This window comes from Capricornis sumatraensis, chromosome 4, assembly GCF_032405125.1.
Source record: "Capricornis sumatraensis isolate serow.1 chromosome 4, serow.2, whole genome shotgun sequence".
In the NCBI taxonomy this organism is placed as follows: Eukaryota; Metazoa; Chordata; class Mammalia; order Artiodactyla; family Bovidae; genus Capricornis; species Capricornis sumatraensis.
The window spans coordinates 101224646-101240242 of record NC_091072.1 but is presented as its reverse complement, the minus strand read 5'-3'; the positions used below and the strand labels follow the sequence as shown (position 1 = coordinate 101240242).

Here is a 15597-nt window from a genome sequence, read left to right as displayed (position 1 = left end):
TCAAATTGGCTCTGCCCCACCATCTCTATAGTAGTAGTGAATGACACCACCTTCCATCCAGTTACTCAAGCTAGACACAATACTTTCCCACATCTAGTTTATTATACAAGCTAACTGTCCATCTTTACAGCCATCTCTCCAATTATAGGCTCTACTGTCTCTGGTTTGGACTATTACAGTGACCTCCTAATCGAGCTTGCCACTTCAACTCCTGTCTTACTCTTGTTTATTCTTTCCTTAGTAGCCAGAGTAGTATTTTGAAAACCTAGATCAGATCTTATAACTTCTCTCTTACATAAAATTATTCACTGTCTGTAGGGTTGAATGAAAGCCAGACACTTTAAGACAGCCTGAAAGTTTGTTCCTACACCTTCATCCTTCTATACACAAGTGTCACTGGCCTTCTGCTTCTTTCAGATTCAGTTGAAAGTCTCACTTTGTGTCTTTTGCGCATTTCTCTTTCTGGAATGATCTTTTATTTCATTCTCTGAATGACTGGTTTCTGCTTATCCTTGAAGTCTCACTTAAATGTCACCTTTATAATAACTAAAGTAGGTCACAGCCTTCTGATCTTTTTTTCCCCTAGCCCATTTATCACACTCGGTAATTATACAGTTCCTTTGTGATTATTTGATTAATGGCTGTACCTCTGCTAAATGCTGAATTCCGTTAGGACCAAGACCATCTCACGTCTTTGTCTCTAGATCGTCTTTAAGTCAGCGTTTTGCTCTTGGTACCTGACATAGTGCCTGGTACTCTAAAGTGGGCATGAAGCATTCACTGAACGAACGAATGTGAGCTCGTTTCATATTTCAAGCACTGTAAGAGCTGCTGTTGCTGCTCCGTCTCTCAGCTGTGGCCCTTTGCAACCCCGTGGGCTGAGCACGCCAGGCTTCCCTGTCTTCAGCATCTCCCAGAGCTTGCTCAAACTCAAGTCCATTGAGTCGGTAATGCCATTCAACCATCTCATTCTCTATCGTCCCCTTCTCCTCCTGCCTTCGATCTTTCCCAGCATCAGGGCCTTTTCTAATGAGTCGGCTCTTCACATCAGGTGGCCAAAGTATTGGAGTGTCAGCTTCACCATCAGTCCTTCTAATGAATATTCGGGGTCAATTTCCTTTAGGATTGACTGGTTTGATCTCCTTGCAGTCCATGAGACTGTTAAGAGTCTTCTCCAACACCACAGTTTGAAAGCATCAATTTTTTGGTACTCAGGCTTCTTTATAGTCCAACTCTTATATCCATACGTGACTACTGGAAAAACCATAGCTTTGACTAGATGGACCTTTGTTGGCAAAGTGATGTCTCTGCTTTTTAATACGCTGTCTAGGTTTGTCACAGCTTTTCTTCCGAGGAGCAAGGATCTTTTAATTTCATGGCTGCAGTTCCCGTACACAGTGATTTTGGAGCCCAAGAAAATGACGTCTATTGCTGTTTCCATTTTTTCTCCATCTATTTGCCATGAAGTGATGGGACCAGATGCCATGATCTTAGTTTTTTGAATGTTGAGTTTTAAGCCAGCTTTTTCCACTGTCCTCTTTCACTTTCATCAAGAGGCTCTTTAGTTCCTCTTTGCTTTCTGCCATTAGAATGGTGTCATCTGAGGTGTCACTTCATATCGATGTCTGAGGTTATTTATATTTATCCCGGTAATCTTGATTCCAGCTTGGCTTTATCCATCCTGGCATTTTGCGTGATGTACTCTGCATATAACTTGAATAAGCAGGGTGACAGTATACAGCCTTGATATACTCTCTTCCCAATTTTGAACCAGTCTGTTGTGGAGTTCTAAGTATTGCCTTTTGACCTGCATACGGTTTCTCAGGAGGCAGATAAGGTGGTCTGATATTCCATTCTGTTTAAGAATTTTCTACAGTTTGTTGTGGTCCACACAGTCAAAGGCTTTAGCATAGTCAGTGAAGCAGAAGTAGATGTTTTTCTGGAATTCCCTTGTTTCCTAAGGTCCAACAGATGTTGGCAGTTTGATTTCTGGTTCCTCTGCCTTTTCTATGTCCAGCTTGTACATCTGGAAGTTCTTGGTTCACATACTGTTGAAGCCTAGCTTGAAGGATTTTGAGCATGACGTTGCTAGCATGTGAAATGAGTGCAGTTGTGCAGTAGTTTGAACATTCTTTGGCATTGCCTGCTTTATTTGTATGTATTTTAATCCTCACACTAATCATATTATGCAGTTGCTGTTACTGTCTGTATTTTGCAGGTATGCTTAAGCAACTTACCAAAGTCACACAGCTCACACATGGCAATAGTAGAATTAAACCTCAGTCTTTTAATTTTTAGCCTGTGTTTTAACTACTTTCTGCTAGTTAATGGGCTGTATAGACAAGAAATACACTTTTTGAAAAAACATTTAGTGAACATTGACTCATTCCCTACTCAGTTGCTAATTGAATAGTGAAATAATTGAGTGCTTATATAAAAACTGAATCTTATTTTTTTTCTTATTTGTAACATAAAGATCTTACATTACAAATGAAAATTATTTTTTTTGTTGTCCCAAATTTAATTAATACTAAACCGTTATTTTACATTTACAGAATTGGTAGATTGGTATGGCTAGACATGCTAACATTTTACCCTGGCCTCCAATTCAGCCATCAAATACTTGCCTAACCCTTAAAGACTGGTAGGGTTTGAGGGTTTCAGTTTGAAGCATCCTTCTTCTCCACTCCAGTTGAGAAATAAGAAAAACGTTTGACAAATGGAAATAAAACCAACACCTTTATTACTGATAAAACTGATATTCAAGGTGGTACCTCCTATCTGTGGGCCAGTGAATTTTCTAATACTGCCAGAATTAGGCAGATTTTTCCACCTGGCTGCAAGCAGTGATCAAAGCCAAACCAAACAGAAAGCTATGGTCCTCCCTTGTAAGGCAACCCCTGTGAAACCTCACCAGTGCGTAAGGTAGCAGAGCTGAATGCATGCTCCCTTCAGGCAACTGTACGCCCAGAGTAGAGCTGCCTGCCCACCAGGGATGGTATGCTGATGTCTGTCTATTCACATGGAAGGGCGCAGTGGAGTGGGCAGTCAGTGATTCCCCCAGTGAGGGTGATGATCAAATTCCTTAGTTTAGTTCCATTTTCATGTACCAGACCAGTGCTTAAATCTAGTAGATTTTTTAAACACTATGTGTTTGTCTGTCTTTGGCTCTGTTGGGTCTTCATCGCTGCACGCAGGCTTTCTCTAGTTGTGAGGAGCAGAAGCTGCTTTGTTGTAGCGTGCAGGCTTCTCATTATGGTTTCTTCTCTTGTTGCAAAGCACGGTCTTTAGGTTCAAAGGCTTAGTTGTCCCGCGGCATGTGAAATATTAGTTCCCCAACCAGGGATCGAACCATGTCGCCTGCATTGCAAGGCAGATTCTGAATCACTGGACTACCAGGGAAATCCCTAATCTAGTAGATTTTTTGATGATTGTAAAAAAAATTTATTTATTTTAAATTGAAGGATAATTGCTTTACAGTATGGTGTCGGTTTCTGCCAAACATCAGCATGAATCAACCATAGGTATACATATGTCCCCTCTTTCTTGACTCTCCTTCCCTCCTCCCTCCCCATACCACCCCTCTAGGTTGTTACAGAGCCCCAGTTTGAGTTCCCTGAGTCATACAGCAAATTCCCATTGGCTATCTATTTTACACACGGTAATATATGTTTCTATGTTACTCTCTCCATACTCTTTCCACTCTTTCCTTCGTCCCTCTCCCACCCTCATGTCCCTAAGTCTGTTCTTTGTGTCCTGTCTCCACTGCTCCCGTGCAAATAATTTCATCAGTACCATCTTTCTAGATTCCACATACATGTGTTAGTATATGATATTTGTTTTTCTTTCTGAGGTACTTCACTCTCTATAATAGGGTCTAGGTTTATCCACCTCATCAGAACTGACTCAAATGTGTTCCTTTTTATGGCTGAGTAATATTCCATTGTATGTATACACAACAGCTTCTTTATCCATTCATTTGTAGACAGACATCTAGCTTGCTTCCATGTCCTAGCTATTGTAAATAGTGTTGCAATGAACATAGGGGTGCTTGTGTCTGTTTCAGTGTTGGCTTCCTCAGGATATATGCCTAGTAGTGGGATCGTGGGTAGTACAAAGGTGAAGAAGAGGAATGCTGATATTGTATTAACAACCGGCTAGTTGTTAATTGAGGATACCACTGAATGCAACTGTCAGGAGTAAGCTTAAGCAAAGATAGAGAGGAAGGGAAAAAAATGGAAGAATAATGGAGAGGAGTAAGAGAGAGGATGGAGACTAGAAAAAGGGAAGAAGTGAGGGGCAGTAGAGGGTTGCCTCTAAACTATAAGTCTGTTATTCTCATTCTAAATTTTCTTTCAATTTCACCTCTCAGTTCAGTTCAGTTCAGTCGCTCAGTCGTGTCCGACTCTTTGCAACCCCATGAATCGCAGCACGCCAGGCCTCCCTGTCCATTACCAACTCCCAGAGTTCACTCAGATTCACGTCCATCGAGTCTGTGATGCCATCCAGCCATCTCATCCTCTGTCATCCCCATCTCCTCCTGCCCCCAATCCTTCCTAGCATCAGAGTCTTTTCCAATGAGTCAGCTCTTCTCATGAGGTGGCCAAAGTACTGGAGTTTCAGCTTTAGCATCATTCCTTCCAAAGAAATCCCAGGGTTGATCTCCTTCAGAATGGACTGGTGGGATCTCCTTGCAGTCCAAGGGACTCTCAAGAGTCTTCTCCAACACCACAGTTCAAAAGCATCAATTCTTCGGCGCTCAGCCTACTTCACAGTCCAGCTCTCACATCCATACATGACCACAGAAAAAACCATAGCCTTGACTAGACGGACCTTAGTCGGCAAAGTAATGTCTCTGCTCTTTAATATACTGTCTAGGTTGGTCATAACTTTTCTTCCAAGGAGCAAGCATCTTTTAATTTCATGGCTGCAATCACCATCTGCAGTGATTTTGGAGCCCCCAAAAATAAAGTCTGACACTGTTTCCCCATCTATTTCCCATGAAGTGATGGGACTGGATGCCATGATCTTCGTTTTCTGAATGTTGAACTATAAGCCAACTTTTTCACTCTCCTCTTTCACTTTCATCAAGAGGCTTTTTAGTTCCTCTTCACTTTCTGCTATAAGGGTGGTGTCATCTGCATATCTGAGGTTGTTGATATTTCTACCAGCAATCTTGATTCCAGGTTGTGTTGCTTCCAGTCCAGCGTTTCTCATGATGTACTCTGCATATAAGTTAAATAAGCAGGGTGACAATATACAGCCTTGACGTACTCCTTTTCCTATTTGGAACCAGTCTGTTGTTCCATGTCCAGTTCTAACTGTTGCTTCCTGACCTGCATACAGATTTCTCAAGAGGCAGGTCAGGTGGTCTGGTATTCCCAGAGGTCTGGTTTAACCTCTAAAGGATACCAAAAGTAAGCGGGAACCTGAGATTCTGCTTTGTAAGTTCTATCAAAACTATTTTGTAATAAGGAGAGAGGAAAATAGCTGTTTTGTTTTAGTAAATCAGCCTAAAAGAATATGGATTTCCCCTTTTTCTATATTGTTAATGGATTAAGCATCCTGTGGCTGTTCTGTAAATAATGTCTTTATGTGGGTATGGGTACTAGCTCTTACAAAAATTCTTACAGAACCTCCACATTACTATCCAGGAACTAGATAGAACTTACAGAAGTTTCTCTTCCTCTTTTGGAGACCTTATCCCTTTGTTTATAATTGGCTTTTGGTTTTCAGTTCTTACTTTGGCAACCAGTCCTTACTTCCACCCCTTAACTCCAACTTCTGCCTCATTCCCAATTGTGATCTAAACCATGATTGGATAAGCTAGGTTAACACTTTCCTAAGGAGTAGTTCTACTCAGATCACTGTCTTTTTTGAGGTTCAAGGTATGTTAGAAACTATGAGAGTATGGGTCCAGGAGTCAGGCTGTATGGACTCAAGTGTTTTAACGTTCTATCCTAGTTTTTTTTTTAAAAGTATGTCAGACTTTAAGAGACTTCTGTTTGTTTTTAAATAGATAATAGATGTGTGGACTTGTTATAAAATATAAAAGGTTCAAACGAGTATAAAGGAAACAAAGAAGAAGTCTGTTTTCAATCCATCCTCCATGTACCTAGTTTGTCTTTCTAGTGGCCATCATTATTAACTGCTTCTTGTGTATCTTTCTAGAGATAGTGCTATGTGTATTATATCAAACTTTGAAAAATTATTTCCAAAGTCCTTTGTGATTTGTAAAAATAAGTATAGATAAAGATTAAATTTGATCTAGTTAATGGGGGGCTAGGTGGTTGCATATATGCATTTTATTTTGATCTGAAGATAGACTAGGCACGTATACCTTTCATATTCTTGGGCTAGGCTACTTTCTTCAAATGTGTAGTGTTGCCAGTATTTATTGTTTGGTGAAACAAAAATATTTCTCTAATGACCGCAGGAACAGAATATTTTCATGACTTTGAGAATTTAAGCCTTGATGAAACCAGACCCCTAACCTACCAATCTAAGCATTCTTCCTGTGGGTAGTATAAGGGTGAAGAAGAGGATGCTGGTGTTTCCTAACTTCTAAGGGTTTGTGATCTCTGTATGTCTTACCAAAATTAAATTGTGTCAAATGATGAAAATAGGGTAAAAGACAAGGGAGGACAAAATAAACTGTAGGCAGATGTTATCTTTTCCTTCATCTTTCCTCTAAGGCACCCGTTTTGTGGAAGAGAGCCACATACACCTCTCTGCAGGCTCTGTCACCCTTTTTCACTTTGCAGTTCCTTCTTCAGCTGTATCTCCTCCTGAACGCAGCCGATCCACCAGCTAGGCTGAATAGTGGAGGGGTTTGGTTATGCAGAGTCAGGCTCCATGGGGACTCAGTTGTGTCCCAGCCATGTTCTGCCTAAGCAGTTGGTTGTCATGTTAAGACAAGCTGCTTAACCTTCAAAGCTCCCTTTCCTGTCCTGGAAATTAAACTTTTTGTCTATGTTTCCTGGTACATATGAGATGTTGCCACAGTGACACGTACCTACACACTGATGGCATAGTTGGTTATTCCTTGGGATACAGGCATGGGCTTTCGCTGCCTGACACGGCTGTGGCCCCCATAGCACTGTCCACGTATTTCAGTTGAGGTCCCTTGCTCTGGTCAGTCTATGTAAGCACCAGTCTTATGTAAGTTTTACTCTTAACTTGTTTGGTTCACGGTTCAAATGCCTTTGTTTCTTAAATGTTCTACTTTGGACTCGACATTACCTATTCCCAGGGAACTTAGAACTGTCCTCTTCCCAGAAGGGAGACGAAAGGATGTAGGGTCATCTAAAGAACTGTTTTACTCAGCTGTCTGCACCGGTTTGGATACTGTCAGTCTTAGGGTTTCCATTACTTGGTTCTGCTTAATAAAAAGTGAAGTGACATACCAAAAGGAATGTTGAAATAAAATTAAGACTCAGTTTCTAAGTTTTAGAAGGAAACTAATAACATATTCCCTGCTCTACTTCACAGAGTTGTTGGGAAGATCAAATGAAATCATAAATGTTATAGGACTTAAGATACTGTTTAATTGTTAGACAAAAAGATATAGTACAAAATTCTGCATCAAACTGTGCCTGCAGTAGTGAGGAGGTTCTTTTTCCAGTCTTGAAGAAAGCAGTTTCTTAAGAGTTTCTGGTATGTATCCCCTTGCACCTGAGTCTTTAAGGTAGAATGGTTTGTTCATCATTCAGGGCCCCAAAAGGAAACAGATGGCATACCCAAGCAGAGTAATTTGAGAAAGATGTAATAAAGATACTATTTACAAAGAGACTTAGGGAAACCAGTGAGAGTAAGCAGAGTACCCTATGGCCAGCAATTACAGAGCTTACGTTACTGTAGATCTAAAGGGGGAAAGAACTGAGGGAGATTGCCAGAGTCTGAGAGTAGCTGTATGGAGAGAACTTGGGGCCCCAGTAGCAGTATGCAGTCAAATCATGGTATTCTGGCAGGGGAAGGAGCTAGGAAAAGAAATATTCTGATCTCCTTCTCCTCCTGCCTTTGATATCCTGTTGGTGTGTATCTGGTTCACCAAACCCAACTGGAATCCACAGGATGAGGGAGCCTGTTCATACACTCTTTATGGTCAGCTTCCTAGCCACAAAGCAAAATGGACAGGAGTGGCAAGCAGATCTGGAAGGGCGAATGGATGGATCCCTGGGCAATAAGATTGACTGTTTTATTAACTGAGGATTCTTTAGTTATTTTGACTTAGGGTTTGAAAATGGTGATTTTATACCTAAGACCTTGTTTGAGTATCACCTGGTGTGGATGTGAGTAACTCCCCCTGGCATTAAAGGAATGTGGAAAACAGATTACTGTTATAGCGGTAAGAGCCGTGAAGGAGAAGTGGGGAGGAGATGAGGAGCTGGAGGTGGTGTCAGGCGTACTTGAGCTGAGAGGAAGTAGTGGAAGCGCTGAGAGTCAGGTTTTAAAACCAGGTATGTTGGGCAGATCTGTGGTGTGGGTTCTCTGGCTTAGGCTCTGCATGTTGCAGAGCAACCTTTCTGTTGTTACTGCCTTTTGATAATTTTATTTATTCATTTTTGGCTGTGCTGGTTCTTTGTTGCTGCACGGGCTTTCCCTCGAGGTGGCGAGCAGGGGCTACCCTCTTCACTGTTTTGCACGGGCTTCTCATTGTTTGGCCTCTCCGGTTGCACAGACGCGGTTGTTCGGCCTCTCCGGTTGCACAGGTGCAGTCTCTAGGGCCCATGGGCTTCGTTAGTTGCAGCGTGTGGCCTGCGTGGTTGTGGCTCCCGGGCTCTGGAGCACAGGCTCAGTAGTTGTGGCGCACAGCCTTCGTTGCTTCTGGGCATTTGGGGTCCTCCTGGATCAGGGATCGAACCTGTGTCTCCTGCATTGTCAAGGGGATTCTTTACCACTGAGCCACCAGGGAAGCCCCTTGTTTTGTTTTGAACGTTACTGTTTTTTTTTTCCCCAGAAGGAAGGATTATTGAAAATACTCCTTTTTTGTTCTGATATGATGTAATGTCTAATTTATATTTTTGCTTGAATTTCAATAAAGTATGTTAATTTTAAGACTTCTCTACCTGTAAATGAAGTGGGGTGATGCCAACTTAGGCTGAATCCTGTGCTAGGTCATGCTAGCCTGTAGGACGTTTTCAGTGGTTGGAATGTCCTCCCCTCTCCACCCGTCTCTGTGAAGATTTTTTAAATTATTCACTTCTGTATTTGACTGTGTTGGCACTGTGCTGCTGTGCATGGGCTTTCTCTGGCTGTGGTGAGCAGGGGCTGCTCTCCAGCTGCGGGCGCAGGCTTCTCACTGCAGAGGTTTCCCTTGTTGTGGAGCACGGGCTTTCGGTAGTTGTGGCTCCCGGACTCTAGAGTGCAGGCTCGAGTGCACGGGCGTAGCTGCTTCGAGGCATGTGGGATCTTACCAGACAGGGGATCGAACTCGCGTCCCCTGCATTGGCAGGCAGATTCTTAACCACTGGATCACTGGGGAAGTCTCTCTATGAAATTTTTATAACAGCTTTATTGAGATAGAATTCCCGTGGTGTACAATTCACCCATTTAAATGGTACAGTTCAGTGGCTTTTCATATATTTGCAGAATCATGCATCCATTACCATACTTTGAGGACATTTTCGGTACCAACCCCCCAAAGAAACCTCACTCACACAACCATCACTTCCCAATTCTTTCATTATCCCCCTCTCCTAGCCGTAGGTGATCACTCATCTACTTTCTGTTTCTAAAGACTTGCCTGTTCTTCATATAAATGGAATCATATAATTGGTGGTATTTTGTGATTGCCTTCTTTCACTTAGCATGTTTTCAAGGTTCACATCATAGCATGTATCTGTATTTCTTTCCTTCTTAATGACTAATAGGCTCATATGTGGATGTACTACATTTTATTCATCCTTTTTATCAGTTGATAGACATTTGTGTTCCCTTTGGGCTATGGTAATGCTGCTACGAAATCCTTGTACAGGTTTTGTGTTGGACACATGTTTTCAGTTCTCTTGGGTACATACGTAGGAATGGAATTGATGAGGCATGTGATAGCTCTGTGTTTAATTATTTTAGGAACTGCCAAACTGTCTTCCAGAGCAGCTGCAACATTTTACGTCCCCACCAGTAGTGTACAAGGGTTCCAGTTTCTTCACAGCCTCACCAACACTTGTTATTTTTTATTGTAGCCATCAAAGTTACTTTTGATTAAAGCTATAATCTTTTTATTATAGCCATTCTAGTGGATATGAAGTTGTATCTCATTATGATTTTGATTTTCCCTATGGTTCCCTTTTAAAAGTTTACCATCCTACTCATTTTTCAAGGTAAAACCCAAAACATTTTCTTTGAGAAACTTTTCCCTCAGGAATTGTTTTTCTTTCATGTTCTCATACCATTTTTCTTGGATCTCCATAAAAAGCACAGATATATTGTTCTGCTAGTTATCTAGGTTGTATGCTCTGGTTTGTGAATTACTTAGTGGCTTCTTGTGAAAGTGAAGTCACTCGTGTCCGACTCTTTGTGACCCTATGGACTGTAGCCTTCCAGGCTCCTCCGTCCATGGGATTTTCCAGGTAAGAATACTGGAGTGGGTTGCCATTTTCTTCTCCAGGGGATCTTCCCGACCCAGGGATTGAACTCGGGTCTCCTGCATTGTAGGCAGTCCCTTTACCCTCTGAGCCACCAGGGAATCCCAATGGCTTCTTGTGGGTGTGTGTTTAAATTTATTATGAAATATTTCACTTATACACTTATTCACCTATGAGTCCCCACTGCATCAAGCAGAGCTTACACATATTCGGCATTCATATATTTATTGAATGATTCAAATAATGCAAAGGGCCTCATGAGTGAATATTAGGAGGATTGATACTTTTCAGGGAAAGTGGACTTTATTAGGAGATATGAGAGAACTCAGGAAATAATGTGTTAGGTAAAAATGATCAGATGTGTTATATGTCCCAGAGACCACTGGCTCCAGAAACTTGTCTTGTGGATCATCAATATTCGTATTGTAATAGGAATTTCGATGTCAGGCCACTGGATTATGTGTCTGTGAGACTTTCTTAGGGGTTTATTAAGATGATGCACAGTTAGCAAACCCCCTAAATTTGTTTTACTCCTTTTAGTAAATATCCATGCATATATTCTGTGCCAGGAACTTAGCTGGGCACTAGACATGGGGTGGAATTTTCTCTGGCTCTGCTGATAATAAAGTTAAGGGCTCAGGATGGGGATGACTTTGATAGCAAATGGATGGATACAGGGTTTGTGAATTTTCTTAAACCAAGGAAAGTGAACAGTTGATCTGAGAACCTTATTTTCAGAATAAAGACAGTGTTTTACTTGCATTAGATTTTAATTAGCAAGTAACTCATCTGAGTAGATCATTCTCTTAAAGATCTGATGAAAACAGTGCTTGGGAAGTAGGCTTTGAATCTCTGCTACCATTGTGATCTCTTGCAAGAGAGCAGAAGGAAGAACACACTCTTGTCTCCTCGTTTCCTGTAACTCAGCAAGACAGGAAACATAAAGTTCCTGCTACAGGAAGAGGGGAGTTTGCTTTTTCTTTTTCTGGATGAAGATGAAGGAGTTATATGTTTCTTTATCCCCTTGCTATAAGCCCTTCCCCAGATTATCATGCCCCAGAGATTCTTACAGGATATTTTTACAACATAGTTCTCTAATCATCTTTTAAATACCACCCCACCAATCTTTAATCCCACCAGTCTTTAAGAAATTAAAGTCTTTTCAATATTTTATCTTAAAGGTCTCAGCCTTAGTAAAAGAAGAACAAAGCAGGAGGAATTGTTTTATAATCTAGACATAAGTAACTATCGAGGTGGTCAGAGAGAGGTAGTTCTCAAGATGGTTAGGACCCACTCACTGCCTGCCTCCTAACCTCATATCTCTTCATGTGCTTTCCATAAAAACATCTCTTCAGAATTTTCCTGGATCCTTAAGAACTGCTAGGGGAAGCATCAAGTTTCTGAAGACAGATAATAGCTCAATTTGGGTGAGTTATCTATATTCTGAAAGGAAGGATTTTATCCTTTAATTATAGAACAACTTCATTTTTTAAACGATTCCAGCTTCTAAAAGAATAACTGTAACTGGCAGTTTGTCCTTGCTGTGTGCTGAGCCCCGTGCTCAGTCCCTATCCATTAGCTCATTTGTCCTGCCTTCTCTGCCTTCCTTCACCTCTCGTGTGTGGCCGTTCACTCTGCAAGGGGAGTGGTCTTTCTTGGAAGCAGCCAAGTCCTCCCCATGCTGGTGTTCCCACACACCTTTTACTGAGAGATTCTGGTCTCCAGCCAGCCTTAAATTTGCTGTCCTCTGGCGCTTGCATTGAGTCCGTTCACCTTTGCAGTCCAGCCAGTGTTCTCTATTTTGCCTTGGTAACCCGCTGCCCATAGGTATCTGAGTTTCACTGGAAGATCCAAAGCCATAAAGTCCTTGCCCTGAGATTGCCTCCCGTCTTTAGGGATCACAGCTGAATTTATTCCATTTCCCAGGAATTAGTGCAATATTAGAACTTTCTAAAAGCGTTAATACCTACTCCATAAGCCTATATTTCTAAGGCGCTGTGTTCACTTTTAGCTAAGAAATGAAATTTTAAGGCTCTCCAACACTTAACTACTATGCTTTTCAGGCCTTCCCTGCATAGTATTTCTAAGGTATTTAAATGTTTATTAAATGAATAAAATTAACCAGTATTTATTCTAAAAGCATTCACATATATGCATCAAGCAGATCACTTCCCATTCTGCAAGTTTGATTTTTTTTTCCAAGTAATTCCAGTAGAGAGCTTCCCTTTTTATTCCTATTATATAGCAGTTTAACAAGAAAGGAACTTCCTAAAAAATTTATGAACACTAATTTAATGAAACAGTAACTTTTAAAAACCAGAGACAGACAGTGTGACATTCACTCTTGGTAAAAAACTGAGAAACAGAGTATTAACCCAGAATATTAAACAAACACAACTTTTAGTCCCTCATTCCCTGTTCCTGTATCAACTAAAGACTCTTAAAAAGATTTAAAGCACTTGGATATCCTTGGAAAGTAATATTAAAATGTACAATTATATTTCTGCATTACATTTTCATAGGTAGTATTAAAAGGAATAGTAAATTGCATATTCTTTCATTCAAAATACAGAAATCTGAAATATTAAAACAAATTTTACAAAATTGTAATTGGTTTGTGCTGGGTTTTACCTAGTTTTAATACAAATAGTTATTTTTATTACATACTACATACGTTTGAGGGCATAAGAAATATATTTTTCTTGATTGTACAAAATGATTCATTGCAAAATGCTTAAATAAGCTCTTTAGGAACATTTCCATGTTCTTATCAGTGACCATAAAGTGAAGAGAAGGCATTTGTCAAATTTTTGAGTTTCAGTGTAGAGGAAAGTGGGATGGAAGGTGACTGAGATCTGGAGTTTAGGTGACTGGCAAGGTTATCCAGTTAGGAGGCTGCAGAGTTATGGATGGGACCCAGGATTTTCTTACCTAAAAATGCTTCAGATTAGTATACTCAAGAAGAAGGGACTAGGGAATCTAATTACGACTGTAGAAACTGGAAAACTCAATTAGGTGTGTGTACAATAATACCTGCCTATTGCCGTAAGTGCTGTGTTCCGCGGCAACCCCAGCTTCAGCACACTTGCTATTAGCAGCTAGTTCTTTTTTACACAGATTCACAAATTGGGAATCAAGTTCTAACCCCTCTTCTTTTCCAGAGTTACAGCGATGCTGCATGCTTCTTCCTTTTACTCTCCCACCAAGGGTGGCTTGAGGGATGATAAGAATGTTGCCAAGTAGATCCAATATAGAGACGTGCTTGCCATTTTCTGTTTCACTTAATTTCACGTTTAACAGTGTATTAACCATTTTGGGAAGAAGTTCTTTATCAGCGCCCTTGAGAAAGCACAGCAGATCACTAATCCTCTCTGAGCCTCCACCCACTCTGCCTCAGCGTCGCCCTCGGCCTGGCGTACTTGCAGCCAGGCGTGCAGGCGCTGCTGCGGGAGAGCCCGGGCCTGCGGTGTTTTGCCGCTGTCAGCCATGGCTCAGGCCATGTGGATATCCCACAGGTTCCAGCCCCGCGCCGCACAGGCCCACCCCTGCAAGTTTGAATTTAACTCCTATATTTTCCCTGACCTCCCTTCATGTCTAATGTTTCCTAATTAGTCTCACTATCTTTGGTCTCCTACCCCTCTGAACCAGCTGGGATAATGCAGCCAGTGTTAACTTTCTTAAATATATGATATCATGTCATTTCTCAGCTTATAGTAAACCTAGTAATGTTTCGCAGTCACTTCCAGAATTAAATCTCCTTTATAACATGGCTCATGCCTACCCTCTTCTATGGAATAACTTTACATATTTCTTTGCTACATCCTTTATTTCTAAAGGCAAATTTAATACCATCCCAGGTGTCTTAAGATCCTAGGCCAAATGTGAGGGTCCTTGCTTTAGAGTTCAAATCTTGCTCTTCATTTTGAGCTTAGGCCCTGACAGAGGACCAGTGGCCTCAGAGGACTATTTCAGACAAGGAGACAAGGAAGACAATTCTACCCTGCCCTTCCCACCCCCAGTAAAAATATCTCAGTCCTCTGGACTCTCATATGTATTACCCTTTTCTCTTTTACATATAGGTAAACATGGATCATTAGTTTACTTTAGTTAGTATTCTCTCTCCAAATAGTTTCTTTTGGGAAGCCAAATAAGCTTTCCTTAGAGCCTTGCTCAACTTTATTTCGTAAATTCTCTTGAAAAGAGAGTATTTTTCTGTTTTTTCTCTTTGGAGCCAAACCTGCATAGCAGTTTCAGAAGCTATTTGGGAACAGCAAGAGAGAAAAAAAATTTTTTTTCTGAACTACATTTTTTTTCTAGGAGTTTTTCTGGCCTTTTTTTTTTTTTTTTTAAATTAATGACTAAGTCATATTTTTAGATTATGGCTAAGACCTTACTGTTAAAACCAAGATTATAACCATGGTAGCAAACCAGTAACTTGTTTTCGATTTCTTTCTTTCCTCAATAACCCTTGGTTCTTCTTTGGACAGTCCTAGCATCATTGATGGTTCCTCTTAGGAACGTTCTCTCACACTGGGAAAGGGCATGGGTGAACTCTGGCTGAGATGGGTGATCTCGTGTACTTGTGCTTGGTGCCTGATGCGATGCTGCTGGAGTTGCTTCTGCTGCTGCTGTACTGCCGGCGCCGCTGTCATCCCCAGGCCTAGACTCTCATACTGCTTGGTTGCCGGGGCAAGAGGCTGCTGCACACCGTCAGCTTGGAGGATCTTAGTTCCCCAACCAGAGATTGAACCCAGCCCCAGCAGTGAAAGCACTGGGCCCTAATCACTAGACCTCCAGGGAGTTCCCTAGAATCTTATATTTAGAAGAAGCAGCTTGGCTTTCTCAGCTAAGAGGAAGGGCATGTCTTAGCGAATGACCTCTAGCAGTGATCTTATTCTGAACTCAGAAGCACTCATGATTAGAATATAGGTCATAATCTTCTTGCCTTTAAATCAGACGGTGCACTTACCGTAGTAGTGACAATGGGGGAGGTCTTGACCACTAGTATTTG

The 15597-nt window shown here is 41.2% G+C and overlaps 1 protein-coding gene and 1 pseudogene across 3 annotated transcripts in view; one reads left to right on the top strand and one right to left on the bottom strand.

Moving 5' to 3' along the window:
- RBMS2 (RNA binding motif single stranded interacting protein 2) overlaps positions 1 to 15597 on the top strand; it is a 74398-nt gene that overhangs the window by 34362 nt on the left and 24439 nt on the right. The gene's annotated exons all lie outside the window — the stretch shown is intronic.
- On the bottom strand, positions 8399 to 14074 carry LOC138077965 (D-aminoacyl-tRNA deacylase 2 pseudogene; annotated as a pseudogene).